We start from the raw sequence: 16,017 nt of genomic DNA, 5'->3' as shown, positions 1-16,017 counted from the left end.
TAGTATACAAAAATAATAATAATAATAATAATAACAAATGCCACAAAGCAAAAAAAAGCAAACTCGATGTCTGAAGGTTAATGATTGCTCATGAAAGCCACAGAAATAAATTATCTGCCTAGGGACACTGTCACATGATCAGCACAAAAGCAGCAAGAGCCAAAAATGTTTATGTAGAGGAAAAAAACACTGTCAGCGTCACAGAACCCTTCCCCCCACAGCTAAATTCGAGTCCTGAGCCAGCCAGCTGCTCCTGACTGCTTACATTAAACTAATTTGTGCTGCTACATTGCAGCTGCTTAATTTTTAGGCTGAACTTTATCACCAATAAGTGTTACAATAACAAGCGATATGATGGTATCTCTGAAGAAATATCCATCAACCTCCAAACAATGACAGCATCAGGAGAGGAGACTGCAGAAAAACAAATTAAAAAAAAAAAAAAAAGACAGAAAAGAAAATCACCCCCACACTGCCTCTTTAAAGGGGGGGAGGGGCGAACTTTTAGTGGGAAAGGCTTTAAAACGCTGCTTTGTTCGGAAGGCCATTCTGAAATGAAGAAGGGGGATGATTGAAAAGGTTAGCGAGCAGGGGAGGAGTTAACAAGTAAGATGTGCTTTTGCTAAGAGAGGGTGATTTGCAAGGTGAGAGCCTGAGATGGGAGAAGGCAATTTTGCTACAACAATGCATCCAGCCCCTCTCTTTCTCTTGCTCACTGCCCCCCCACCCCCTACCCCAAACCTTATGCCAGCGCAACCTGGAGCTTAAGCCGTGATTCCAGACTTGCTCTCAACATTCTCCTCTGGCCAGCCGGGCACTGAAGCTGACAGTATTACTTGTTGTTCCCCAGGTCTTCCCGTGTTGTTTTCCTAGCCCGGTGTAAATGCAAAAACTCTTCTTTGGACAGAAACAGACACTGACCTGAACTGGTTTCAATTCCTGCCAAATATGCAGGCACTGTTTTTGCTACATTTTGGAATTCGGCTTACACCCTACGTCAGGCATTTATTTGTACTCACAACTAGAATAGAGACCTAACTACTTAAAACATAAAAGATTTTTTTTTTAAAGCATTAGGAATGCACTGAAACTTTTCCACTATAAATTCATCTGAATATGATGAATGTTTTTTAGTTGAGCTATCTCATTACCCTCTCCTGTTTACTATGTGTGTTGGGGGGGAGGTGGGGGTGGAAGGGTAAAGGTTGTGGGGGACAATTCAGCTTCACCCTGCTCAGTAATTACAAAAACAATTCCTTTGAAAGCCGGGGAAGAACACTCGTGTCAGCTATTTACAGCATTTTTTAAATTCTGTGGTTTTCAGAATTAAGGTTCAAAGTGAGTGTCACTAATGTTGAGTAATAAAGTAGTTTTCCTTGCACAAAGATACTCTAAAGAGAGATGTTTACGCTGGAATAATTTTCTCTGGCAGGAAAGGGGGGCGGGGGGGGGGGTTAGATTTAGACCCGCCCCTGTTTTTTTCAACTCCAGGACACCTTTATACCTCATGGCCCCAGCCCAGTCCTAGCAGTATTTTCTTTTTTCAGGCGGCTGATAAATCACACTACGGAGCTGACTCAGAATGCCACAGGGCAGGGCCTTGTTTCCATGGGTTTCTGTTGATGTCCCCCGACTGTGGCTGGGTGAGTGTGTTTGTGAGAGTTCTCTAAGGGACCATCCCAGAGGACGTGGATAGGGAAGGAGTCCCTAGGGTCCGTCAGGATGGCTCAGCCCTGTGCCAAGTGGGTCACTGTTGTGCAACTCCAGGCTTTCTCTCCACCCAGGGCTCAGCGGGATGTCTCTGTCTGCTGTTGGCAAGGCTTTAAGACTGCTGGGAACTCAGACACAAGCATCCTGGGGCCTGGAGGTGTGGCAGGGTGTAACCTGAATGAGGGTAACTTTCTAAAAGGCGCCTAACCATAGGCAGCCTGGGAAGGCATCAAGATGGGAGGATAATGGAAGGGAGGATCTCTGAATAGCCACTCGATTTTCTTAATGCTGGAGTCATCTGCTTCCTTTGGTTGCCCTTGAACAGAGTACAAGGGCTTCTTACAGTTGGAGGCCAGTCACTGTTCAGTTACTAAGTCTTGTTTGACTCTTTGTGACCCGATGGACTGCAGTACACTAGGCTTCCTTGTTCTTCACTATGTCCCAGAGTTTGCTCAAACTCATGTCCATTGAGTCAATGATGCCATCCAACCATCTCATCCTCTGTCGTCCCCTTCTCCTCCTGCCCTCAATCTTTCCCAGCATCAGGGTCTTTTCCAATGAGTCAACTCTTCTCATGAGGTGGCCAAAGTATTGGAGTTTCAGTTTCAGCATCAGTCCTCCCAGTGAATGTTCAGGATTTATTTCCTTTAGGATTGAATGGTTTGGTTTCTTTGTCGTCCAAGGGATTCTCAAGATGGACATCCTGTCAAAACTTCAAGTGTGAAATGAGGAATTAATTTGATGGAATGTAAGGAGATCCAACCAGTCCATCCTAAAGGAGATCAGTCCTGGGTATTCATTGGAAGGACTAATGCTGAAGCTGATACTCCAATACTTTGGCCACCTCATGCAAAGAGTTGACTCACTGGAAAAGACCGTGATGCTGGGAGGAATTGGGGGCAGGAGGAGAAGGGGACGACCAAGGATGAGATGGCTGGATGGCATCACCGACTCGATGGACGTGAGTTTAAGTAAACTCCGGGAGTTGGTGATGGACAGGGAGGCCTGGCGTGCTGTGGTTCATGGGGTCGCAAAGAGTCGGACACGGCTGAGTGACTGAACTGAACTGAACTGATCCATCTATCTTACCTGTTGCTCCAGAGCTGGACTGAACTGGCCTGACGAGGACGCTGGAAGGCTCGTGAATAAGTTCATACATTTGGTGTGGAAGGCAGACCTAAAGATGTGGGTGCTGGTGTATATATGTGAATGTGCACATACACATATGTGTGGGGAGCACATATGAATTCACAAATAGTATCTGAGGCTGTTTAATCCTGGACCTTGCAGATTCGTTTTTCTCTCTATTTGGACTTGAGGCCCCACGCCCCAGCAGATCATCGGTCAGGCCAAGAAGCATCGTAGCCTGATCCCCCTTCATATTTACTGGAGCACGAGGCACTGGAGCAACACTGCATGTCTCGCCCCTGGCCTTGTTCAATCACGATGTCACGTGGGCCAGAAAGAATAACCCAGAGCCCTGGAACCAGCTGGGTCCTAATGATCAGTACAAGTTCTACTCAGTGAATGTAGATTACAGAAAACTGAATAAAGAAGGTCCAGACTTCTAAATGAAGTATTTCACTATAAAGCTGCTTAGAATGAAGGTCTTCCAGAAGCCGTCTGCACAATTTTCCACTTAATCAGGAAATATTTCACCTCTAAATACACGAAATCATGTTGGTGTATTCTGTTGGGGTTTACACTGATTAATAAATAGTCTGAAATTTGAAAAAAAAGAAAAAAAGGAAACAGTCGGTATGAAGACATTCTTCTTCATTCTCAAGCCAACCCCACGATGACAGAAAGAACTTGCTACCAGCCAGAAATGATGTCACAGCATTGAGCAGTTTGAATTGGCTACTTTCCTGAAAATCTCTAGAAACAAATCTTTTTCCATGTAGCCTTTTCCAGAACAGTGACAAATTATCATAGACTCTGCAGATCCTGAATTAGGATCGTAACTCAGGAACGTGGCTACATTTACCCCTGTGAGCTCCATAAGCATTGAGGCCCTATAACTGCAGATTGCCTCAGCCTGTCTCTGAACTTCCCTCAATCTAACTTTGCTTTTAAGCTAGAAATTATGCCTTTCTGGCTTCTAATTGTCAGAGAAGTGAAAACAGTTAACGAGGTAGGTTGTAATTTCCAATTCACAGCATTAATGCTTATCACCATCAGCTTGTGATGTATCATTTTTCACAAAGGGTGGGAAGCAATATATATGACTAAGGAGTACAAATGTTGTTCTGCATTTTTGCTTTCCTGTGAGCACAGGGGCCAAATTATAAAGTGACCAAAGTCAGATAGCTAAGTATTCTTTCTTAGGATTATAAGTGACAAATAACTTATCTAAAAGGAAAACTGCTGTCACTATTAAAATTTTTTTTAATGTTTATTTATTTATTTTTGCCTGCACTGGGTCTTCATCGCTATGCACAGGCTTTCCCGAGTTGTGGGAAGCGGGCACTACTCTCTAGTGGTGCACGGGCTTCTCGTGGCAGTGACTTCTTTTGTTGCTGAGCATGCGCTCCAGGCCCCTGGACTTCAGTAACGTCAGCCCTTAGGCTCAGCAGCTGTGGCTCGCGGGCTCCAGAGCGCCGGTCCACAGGCTCAGTTGCCCCCTGGTATGTGGGATCTTCCTGGACCAGGGATCGAACTGGTGTCCCTTGCATTGCAAGGCAGATTCTTAACCACTGGACCACCAGGGAAGCCCAACATTTTTATATAAGTTCATGATAAAAATATTTTTGTCCTAAAATCATAAATTTCTTTACAGGTCATCAAAAGAGATGACGTACGTGAAAATGTCTTGCAAACAGTGGATGTTAATTAAACATAAAAGATACCCACATCTGTTGTCAAATTTTAACCGTAATCTCTTCTCTTATTTGCAACAAAAGTAAAGAAGGGTAAATTGATCAGGCAAAACATTCCAGGAAACAGGACTCAAAGACAAGTCTTGTCACAGTTCTTCACTCAACCAGTATTTACTGTGTGTTTGCTGTGTGTACAGTGAGGGTATTGTGTGTTTATTGTGCATACTGATGTCATGGGACTTGAGAGGCACTTTGAATAACATTCTCCTGCTTGAAATACGTATCCTGGCCAGTGGGAAACATCCCCCTATTCAAACATAAAGAGGTGAGAAAACAGAGCAAGAAGCCAGTATCTCTGAAATCCCTCAGTTGGCATGTACTTGGCTGTACTAAGTGGGTGAACGATGGGGAAGATTCGGATAGAGAGGCCTGATGGCTCAGACTGTAAAGAATCTGCCGGCAGTGCAGGAGACCCAGATTTGATCCCTGGATCAGGAAGATTCCCTGGAAAAGGGAATGGCTACCCACTCCAGTATTCTTGCCTGGAGAATGCTGTAACAGAGGAGGCTGGCAGGCAACAGTCCATGGGGTCACAAAGAATCAGACATGACTGAGCATGCACACACACCTATAGTGAGAGCCCACCTGTCCCGTAGGCACACTTGGCCCTATGCCCAGAGCCCAGGATACTTTTAGGTACCTATGAAAATGTTCCAATTTCTTTTAAAATCAGGAGAGAAAGGAAACTGTTAAGACAAAGAATGTTTCAATTTCTAATATTAATACATTCATCTTTGCATTAACATAGTCATAAAATAATTTTTAACATTTCTTTTAAGGGAGAAAAAAGTCCATGGAGGCAAAATTGCTTGTACTAGTTTCCTGCTGCTGTTGTAACAAATTAGGACAAACTTGATATCATTATCTTACAGTTCTAGTGGTCAGAAGAACAAAATGGGTTTCACAAGGCTGGACACATGAGGGCTTGTCTCCCATAGAGAGGAAAAATTGAGGGCCCTATATCAACTGAGAGCCTGGCAAGAGCCCCACTGAAGTGAGAGGCCAACTTTATTGGGAGCCTCTGGGACTGCACCATCTGATACAAGGGTATGGAGGATCCCTACCATCTTCTGCGTGTGAATACATACTGATCCCACCAGCTCATTCACTTTAGAATAAAGTTTCTAAAGCCAATGCTCATAGCCAGAGGCAAGCAGAACAAGATGGTTAAAATACCTCCACTCAATTCAATGGATGTTTTCTAGAGACAGACTTTCTTGTCCAAACCTTGTTCTCTAAGGTCCCAGCAGTGTAATCTTAAGATGACCTTTAAGAATCTAAAGGACACATTTTCAGGACTGGAATTATAATTACAAGAAGAATGTGCAAGGCAGCTATTTCTGGTACCATGATGGATAGGATAGTGATGTTTATGAAAACAAACTCGAGTTGAGCAATGTTCCAGCAGACTTCATCCTGCCAGGGAAGACCATTGGGCCAACAGGACCCATGGTTTCCTTTACCAAGAGAGATTTTTCTCCCCATAATATTATGTAATTGACTCACATCTCCTCATTTTTCCTTTCACAAACCCAGACACAGCTCCAGAGATGCCAAGTCCCCACATATTTCATTTTTTTAAATCAGATATTTAACACAAGGAGACACATTTGCAGTCTACAGTTTAAACAACAGTCTAGGAAACTTTTGTGATTGCAGGATCTAATTTCAGCTTTCCTGTAATCCATTCCTCTATATTACCATCCATAAAATGGATATAGCAATAATAAACCAAGTCATGAAATTATTTATAGGAATAACCACTGATGGGGATTGTATAGCACTTTACACATATAAAATCCTAAATAGTCCAAGCAATAAAAAGTAACATTTCCCAGTGACATCTCCATGAATGCTAGTTTCTTCTGAACAAGTACAAATTTTTCACAGAGATGCCTAAACTACAGTCCTGCACACACAGATGTGAAATGCAAACCTGATAGAAAAACAGCTATGTAACTAAGTCTGAATTTGAATGTTGGAATTTTATCACAATACCTCTAGCAATCTTTTTTTTTTTTCCTTTTTGTTATTGCATATTGCATTTTGGTTTTCTTCCCATCATGAGGGGAAAATAAAAATCACAGAAACTATTTTACAGACAGGCCTACAAAATACTTTCTGAGTCTCTTAGTGAAAGACCAGGTCTTCAGAAAACTTCTCCAAGGGAAAATTCTTTGAAGTGTTTTACAGCCATTTGATCATTGGAGATTTTGATTATTTGCATTATTCTAAAATATCTTCATTCTCTAAAGCCCGATAATAGTAAGTACTGTAGGAGACACTTTGATAAATAAGAGAAAACTAATAAGTAATAGTAAAAAAAAAAAAAAAGACATATGGCATTCCTCATGAAGAGAACTGACATGGGGAAGGGACGGTTAAAATAAAAAATTGACAATAAAAATTTGGTGCTGCTTTATTTTTAAGAAAAGAAAATAATTCCCCACCACTGATACATAATTTTTATAAAAACAAGGTTTAAAAACAGTAAAAGAGCAAAATCATGAAGGTTGGGGCATTAAGTGGGATTTCTGCAGAGAAATTACCTAACAACACTTTGGAAAGAAGATTTAGGTGAAACTAGAATAATGACATCCTGAATACTGTTTGGCCACAGACAGTAGAAATTTCTCCCTTTGTAGTGCCTTTCCGCTCATCTCTGCAGGATAGAATAGGGAACAGAGTAAACTCTGAACAGCAGAAAACTATATCCAACTTGCAACAGGAAAAAAAGAAACCATGAGTGTTGTATCATTCCAAAATATTCTTGGACATTCCCTAGATTTTTTTTTTTCCATTTTGCTGCTATACTTGCCCAACCATGCTGGGGTGTTATGCTATTTTAGACAAGAGTTAACAGGTCTTTTATATACACACATTTCCACATTCCAATGAGACCTATTATATCCTTTTCCTCCCCACCCCACCCCCCACCACACACACACACACACACACACACACACACACACACACACACTCACCACTCTCTCTCCTCCTCCACTCACACAGTACCCTCTCCATCCACTCATTTTTCCTTGTTGTTTAACACTTCCCAATGACTGAATGTTTCCAAAGCCACGCAAACCCACAGGACTGAGAAAGGTTTCCATCACATGACATGGTTGATTCTGCAAAATGAAATGGCTGCAGTCAGAGAGCAGGTAAAACAGAGCAAATGGCAGGGAAAGAAAAGACTTAGACAGGGCTGATAATTAAGTGAGGGGGTGGGAATATGCCTCCAGGAATACTGTAGCACCTTTCTACTCACCCTGTTTCATGTAGACCAACAGCATCATCTGGGATCTTGTCAGAAATGCAGAAACATAGGGCTCACTTGGATTCAAATCTATTTAATCAGAATCTGTATTTTAACAAGACCCCTAGATGAGTCAGAGACACTAAGGATAGAGAAACACTTCCTTGGGTCAGTCTCTTGCCACCAGAAAACTAAAGAGAGTAGTAATAATTTAAATATTTATATCCAATAAGGGAAAAAAATTATAATTTCCCTTGATATTTCAAGAACTATTAGGCTTTGCAGTCAAGATGCAGTTAAACTCCTTCTCCTGCTCTCATCTGCTACCCTTCTCATTATTTAGGATTTTCTGTGCTTGACACGCAGATTCCCTCAGTCAGTCCAATGACTTCACGGCAATGCAAAGAAACTACAGTCTAAAATGTGGGCTTTGGAACAAGAGACCTAAGGCCCCACACCATCTGCCCAGATAATTAATACTGTGATGGGTACTCCACCCTTCACTCGCAGTGAAATCGGCTCCCCAAGGGGGGGAATGTAGTTTTACCCCTCCCAGAGTCATTTTCATTCAACTCAAAAGAAATTACTGAATATAGAGTATTTGGTAAAGGAGATGCAAATTTATTTTTTCTTTTTAGGCTGAGAGGCACTGGAGGATGTTCAGGAACCCCTATACCACATCAGATTGTCATCAGTTCTCTTTATAAGACCAGTCCCGCTCTCACTACAGAGGAGAAGGTTGAGGGGAGACGTTTAGAGTCACTTGGGGTTCTATAGAAAAGTGCCTTCTAGACCTTTGAAGTTATGGGAAAAAAACAAGTGAAGAACAAGGGCCGAGTTATGCAGTCACCTAAATAAAAGAGAGAATTGCTCTAGGAAAGATGAGTCTGTCTGAAAAGGGGTTCATTGCATGGAAGCCTAGTAAAGGAAGAGTCCCAGAGAGCAAGTGGCAGAGTCCATCCAAGCAATCTGGGACAGGTATTGTCCATATATATATCAATCTTAAAACCTGGGTTAACATGAGTCTTTCCGTAAGAAACGGACAACTTCCAACACCATGGCACACCAATAACAGGCATTCTTGGGAAACATGAATCGTGTTTATGCTCCTTCCCTAGTGGCTCAGCTAGTAAAGAATCTGTCTGCAATGCAGGAGACCCGGCTTTGATCCATGGGTTGGGAAAATCCTCTGGAGAAGGGAATGGCAACCCACTCTAGTATTCTTGCCTAGAGAATTCCATGGACAGAGAGCCTGGTGGGCTACAATCCATGGGGCTGCAAAGAGTTGGACAGGACTAAGCGACTAATACACACTCCTACTACAGTACTAAACAGAGAGCCAACAGCCACCCACCCCCCACCCCCAAGAAAAGACTTGTTAAAACCAGAGATGAAGAGACATGATGTCTGGGGTTGTCTTTAAAATAATCCAATGCCATTCAAGTTGAGAGGAAAGGGAATATATAGACCAAGACTGGTCATGAGATAGCAATTGTCAGAGCTGGGTGAATTGTACTTGGAGTTATTGCTCTGTTTCTAATTTCCACAAATAAAAAAGGGAATGTTTTCCAAATACCAGTAATGACAATCGAAGACTGAACGTAATTTCTTGCTCTGAACTTGTATATTTGACCTAACTTCTTGCTCTGGACAAGTCAGATTTCTAAGGATGGGGCAGGACACAAAGTAGATACAGTTTTATCTTTGAATTTGCCAACAGTCTCAAACTACCATTCTTTGCTTAAGGCGTTTTTTGTCATTCCAATTAATCCAAAATCATTCAACACATTCATTAACATTATATTTACTACATCTTCCAAATCATAATTAATAGAAATAAGACCACGTATTTTATGATGGTATAAATCACTGGGAGAATCTTCTCAATTAAATAGTTGATGAAAAGCAATAAATGATAATAATTCTGCAAATTCACCTCAAGATGATCCTCAAAAGATCCATAAGGTGCATTCACTTAATTTAAATGCCTACATAGCACATTGAAATGTCTCCAATATTTCAAAAGCCAAAGTTAAAAAAAGAAAATATAATGGTAGTTATGTCTAATTTGGCTTTTAATTTATTGGTAGGGAAAAGGTTTTTCATGAGAAATGCTTTTAAATATATCCTCCAAGTCTCTCTCTTAGTTTGCCATTTAGAAACAAATCAGAAAAAAAAAAATGCTTTTTTAAACATTGAAAAATTTAGTATAATGATAAAAATTCCTAATATCAAGTAAGAAATAATTAATCCTATTCTTTAATCCACACTGATATTCTTACCCAAATATATCTGAATAAATATTATATAAAGGAATTCACATGACTAAATATGTCTAAAAATATTTCATATAAAACTTAACTATTGTATGAATAGAATATATTTTTTTCCTTTATTATACCCTTTATTCAGGTTATTTGCCTGTTTGTTCTCAGAACCATTCCTGATTTTTCCTAATCGGCTCTGTATTTCAAAGGACAAACTCCATAAACCACATTTCCCAGGACCCCTCTCAGAAAGACTTCCTGTTAGGTTTGGCCAATGGGAGGCACCAGTGGGAGATGGAGGGTTGGGAGAGAGAAGAAGCCAGAGTATTTCTTCTCCTCTTTCTCTTTGGGGTAGTGACTATGCTCCCTACATAGACCAGAGAGTCTCCTCCCTTTGTGGCTCTAGTCCCTGATGGATAGTCCCACCCTTTGCCTCTGAGCAGCCCCAGTTCCTACCCAAGTGGTGCTGGCCTCAGGCCCAGATGATGCTGTTTCTGCCTTAGTTCCTCCAGCTCTAAAGCTGACAGGACTCCTGCTATTGCTGACCTCTGGTTGCCTTCCTTCCTTGTCTGACTTTTAAGCACTGCTAACACCTTTTGTAATTATTTCCCCATGATAAATGTGTTTACTGAAATAAATGTGGCTCAAATTCTGTTTTCCTGACTGGATCTTAACTAATATACTCCTCATCTTTAATTTTGCAATTTTATAGTCTTTTTAAAAAAGCTATTATGTGTATTGGCATAATTTTTATCCTTACAAAATGATTCTATTTATTGTTTATGATCAATTGCTTCTTAAGTGGTTCCAAGTATTCTTACCAGAAATCCTATTATTTTGCTAAATACTGGGGAAAGGCAGTTTCCAGACATTTGTAAGAGACTTTTATTTTTAAAATGGGTATTAATGTTGTCCTGTGTTACCCCAGAGGTTTGGTCAATAATTACATAATAATTTTTTACCACATATGAAATACTAAAAATAAAAAATTTTTAACTATGAGCCCTCCCTGAAAAGGAACTTACCACCTCAGTACACAACATTGGACATATTCATTGAAAAAGGCTATATAGGACATTAGTAAACATGTTTGCATTATAACATAATATCTACATATGCCTTCTCTTGCTTGTGTAATAGATGCATTCCTAAAATGTTAAATGTAAATCAAGTCAAATATAATTTTGTTCAGTAATGCAAAATGTAAACAATATTGAGGTTTATAAAAGACCATCATTCTCCCTCTTTCCTCCTTCAATTCTCTCCCAGCTTTGCTAACTGTATTCCCCAGAGATGGGTATTGTTAGCAATTTGGTGTCTATTCATCCAGACACCTTTCAATACATATATTAACTGTTTCATTTATTCAACAAATATTTATAAGCACCTACCATAGACCAGGCACTTTCTAAGCATAAGGAACAGAGGAAGAAAGAGATCAAGCTGCTCCATGAAGTTTCTATTCTGACAGGGAGACAACGACAAACAAATAAAGACATAAATACTTGTATGCAGGAAGTAATAGAAGCTAAGAAGGAAAATAAAGCAGAGTAATGGACAGAGACGATGGGGAAAAGAAGAGAGGTTTTCTGTTTTAGTACTTTCTCAGAAGTATGTTCCCCTACAGATTTTAGGGAGTTTTGTTTAGACACAAATGTTTAAATGGTTGACAACTGCCTCTTTCAATCTGTATAGTAGGAAGATAATCTAGGTAATCTCTTGAGGTTCCTTTCTTCCCCATCACTTCACTATCAACAACTTCACAATTAAACACATAATTAACAACTCTATTTTTCGAATTTCTTTAAATTTTAATATTCATAATACCCTAACAATTTCATGGTCCTTAGCCCCTCATTCTCTTTCTATTCTAACAAACAGATTCTTTCTCTGTTCCCCAGCCCACCAGCCTCACAAATTACTGACTTGGGTCACATAGGCATTTAATGTAGAAATAAATCAATAATATTTTTATACTGGGAAAGCTATGCAACTTGTCTGACAGTTTCACTACACCCTTCTCAGATTCTCAGAGTGCCTGATATGCCCAGAACTCCCTGCAGAAAGCTTCTTATATATCAAATGCTAGGTATCATCACAACCTGACCATAAATTAGTAGGCAGAAGTCAGTTCCTGAGTCAAGGGCAACTGGCTCCAGACTGACCATCAGCTCACACGGGACCAACACTGAACATCTGCCCCAACCAGGGTCCCATTGGATACACTCTCATGGGGAATGTAAATCTGAGGCTTGCAACTATGTTAGCAAACACAGAGCACTATGGAAATAAACATACAGTAGATGTCATGAAGCAGTGGAAACAGACTGTAGTAAGAAGGTGTGCTATCAAGAATAAATGTGAACAGGAATAAGAAGAATAAACATGGAGAGGGAATTGAACTGTGGAGAAAAATCAGGCAGAGGAGAGTTGTTCCAAGGACAGCCTCCTCTAAGAGATGCTGTTGGGTCACCAGGTGTCCTGCCAGCCTCCCTGAAGGATCACTGTATCCCAAATGCCTGGAACTTTCTGGCCTGTGAGTGATAATCAGAGGGTCCTCCCTACTTTGCCAGGGTTTATTCTTATTTAAAAACCTGTTAACTGAAGTCACCTGATAATAGGTCTCGGGATTAAAGCAAAATTAAAACTGCATTGAAGGAAGTTGGCCAACATCATTTATGCACCCAGATGAACTTCTCTGCATGACTGGTGAGGTTAGTTATCAATAACACATTCCAAAGCTTCATTGTATGCAGAGCACGCTGGAAAATATCGATGACATGGCCCACAGGGACATTATGACCCAATGAAAGGAAGAAGTGTAAGTATTGATACTAATGCTCTGGACAGAGATTTATAGGAAGTTTAGCACAAGCAACTGCATCACTGCAATATATGTAGTCATAATGAAGACTATAGACTGGGTCGACACTGCGAGGGTTCAGTTCCCAGCTCCCCAACTTAGAAGCTGTTTTACCCTGGGTAAGTGACAGCCATTTTTTCTATGCCCAACTGCTTTCATTGGTAAAATAGAGATACCTAGACAAGAGTGGTGTGGGGATTAAATGAATTAATATGTGTAAGATGCTTATGGCTACACCAGTATTTATAGCTCATGACAGTGGAAGAAATGGGCTGCACAAGTACAAATCTTGAGAGTAGTAAAAATAAAAAACATTGTTTCAATTACATATTTATCTTTTACACATGCTAGTGTTTAAATCTGCACAAAGGCTCCCCCATAAGACTATGAGCTCTCAGAAGGCAGGGACCCTGTTTAAGTTACCATTTCTCTCTCACAACTGTCACAGTTTCTAGCACAAAATGGGTAATTGATAATATTTGTTATATCCCATGGTCAATACACTCAATTAATAGTATAGTGCTGCCCCATTTTTCCTTTTCAGCTTTCTAATATAGGTTTTATCTGTTTTACTTGCTGCTTCATTTATCTGACATGTAAATTTCCTCAGCAACAGTACAATCTTGCTGCGACCATATTGCTACTTGAGAAAGCATTTCTCCCACTTAGAAGTCTTGCCTATCTACTTTTTAAGAGCAAACAATTTACGACATCTATTCTCCATTCTAGATCCTGCCAGAGACAGAGCAGGAAAATCCTGGAACACCCAGTACCCATCCTGTACCTGGGTTCCCCACAGATGGCCTCTGAATCTGTTACAATTGATTTACCATGACTTGAGGGCAGAGTAGTGTGGGAATTCTGAGTGGCATCCTTAGATTTCTTTCTGCCACATCCTTTGCACTGACTTTAAGAGGAAGCCAACCTTCTCTCCTCTGGCCTGTGCCACAGATGTCTTCCACATCAATACCATCTGTGATCCCAACGGAAATGATAGTTAAAATTTGTTGCATCTGTTATTGGACCTATCTTTGCAGTATGAGTAATGAAATTTGGCTTCCAAACTAATTCATTTTTATGCAGATAGCCCAAAATAACCTGTAATTAAAACATTAAAGGTAGACACAACTGGGAGATACATGATGAATGTCAGAAAAAGTTAGTTTTTTTTTCAATAAAGAAGTCTGATAATTTTTTTAAAATATCAACTCTAAGAGATATTTATCTAAGTTAGTATCTAAGTTATTTATTTTCTAAGTTAATAGAAAATAAAATTATGGAAAGATAGCTTTTTATTGGTAGACCTGGAACTGTAGAAATGAATAGTGTTGGTAACCTGAAATATTGCTCTTTCTAAAGCACTATTTTTATAATGGAATAGGGAGATGACTATTGTTTTACTATTATTTTAATTACTATGAACATATGGGGTAAAGAGAGGGAACATAAAAATGATTGCAGTTAAAGTATACCTGTAAGAGTCAATTAAATTTATTTTCTAAGGGATCATAAAAGTGATAATTCTATCACTCAAAATTGAAGATTATTTAATTTATATACTAAATTGGTAACATTTTCAAATAATGTATTTTACATTAATTAAATGAGATGTTGAGAGATTGCAAACGGCAAAAGAAAAAGCTTAACGGGCTTGATGTTTTGTTATTTATCAAAAATATATTCTTGTAATTTCTAAGTTGATATTGGCAATAAATACCAATCAATAATAACTTCCAGCCCTAGAAGAAAACTTAATCATATTCTACTTAGTTTTGCATATTCTTTTCATGAATAAAAACCTGGTTTTCCAGTGGCCTCACATATAACCAGTGGCAAGCTGGACCAGAGTCTTATTTCCCCTCCATCCAGGCTCTGGAGAGTCCACCACCCTTCAACTAACAGAGTACAGAAAGTTTAACCAGTTAAAACTCTCTCAGAGTGAACTGTTCAAAAAACACATGCATCATCATGTTTTCACCATAATGACTTTTCTAATGATGACTATTTATTCTGCTGTAAGTGATAAAATAATCTTTGCTTTCAACAAAAATAATTTTGCAAAACAAAAATTTAAGAGATAACCAAAGTTATGCTTGCTAGCTAAAGCTATAAAGATTACTGAATAAAATATTCTTAGGGCCATTTCACATAGAAGAATCAAAAGTTCTATCCTGAGAAGTGAAAACAAAACCAAAAATCAATTGCTATTTCAGAAAAACACACTTCAAGTCCTACCCCATTCTATTGGTTGTACTAGGTTATAAAGTAGGACTGATATTTCATTTAAGGAAGCTTACCAGCATGACTTATACAAGAATATGACCATATGTGGAAGGAAACATTGCTCTGGGATTAGGATGTCTGGATTTAATTCCAGGCTCTATCATTTCCTAAGTGTGTACCTAAAGCAACATGCTTAATCTCTCTCAGTCCCTCAGTTTCCTGAAAAAAAGGGTATAATATCAACTTTAAAAGGTTGTTTGTATAGATTAAAAAGGTAGCATATAAAGTTCTTGGAGCTTCCTGGGCACATAGGAAGTAGTCAATAAATAAATATTGGGTCACTATTATTGTTGTTATGATCAGTACTCTGTTTGTAGGTCACCAACAATGGAATGTGAACACTTTAGAAGACACTGTGAGATGCTGCAAAGGAATAATGATTCCTTAAGAAGATACAATGCAGTAGAAGGGGAAAATGCATATACAGGTGATAAAAACAAAAATATAAGTGGGTGATAAAGTCTAACTGGGCTTCCCCTGTGGCTCGGTGGTAAAGAATCTGCCTGCCAATGCAGGAAACACAGGTTCAATCCCTGATCTGGGAAGATCCCACATGCCACAGAGCAATTAAACCCATGTGCCACAATGATGGAACCTATGCCCTAGAGGCCAGGAGCCACAACTACTGAGCCCATATAACCCAGAGCCCGTACTCTGCAACAAGGGAAGCCACTGCAATGAGAAGCCTGCATGTAGTAGCAAAGAGTAGCCCATCCTCACTGCAACTAGAGAAAAGACAGAGCAGCAGTGAAGACC

At 39.7% G+C, this 16,017-nt stretch overlaps 1 pseudogene; it reads left to right on the top strand.

Moving 5' to 3' along the window:
• Nucleotides 1-1,722: 1,722 nt before the first annotated feature.
• On the top strand, nt 1,723-3,281 carry LOC122433838 (annotated as a pseudogene).
• Nucleotides 3,282-16,017: the final 12,736 nt, after the last annotated feature.

The sequence above is a fragment of the Cervus canadensis genome, chromosome 33 (genome assembly GCF_019320065.1).
Source record: "Cervus canadensis isolate Bull #8, Minnesota chromosome 33, ASM1932006v1, whole genome shotgun sequence".
NCBI lineage: Eukaryota > Metazoa > Chordata > Mammalia > Artiodactyla > Cervidae > Cervus > Cervus canadensis.
The sequence above is the reverse complement of the archived record's forward strand: the minus strand, read 5'-3'. Positions and strand labels throughout refer to the sequence as shown.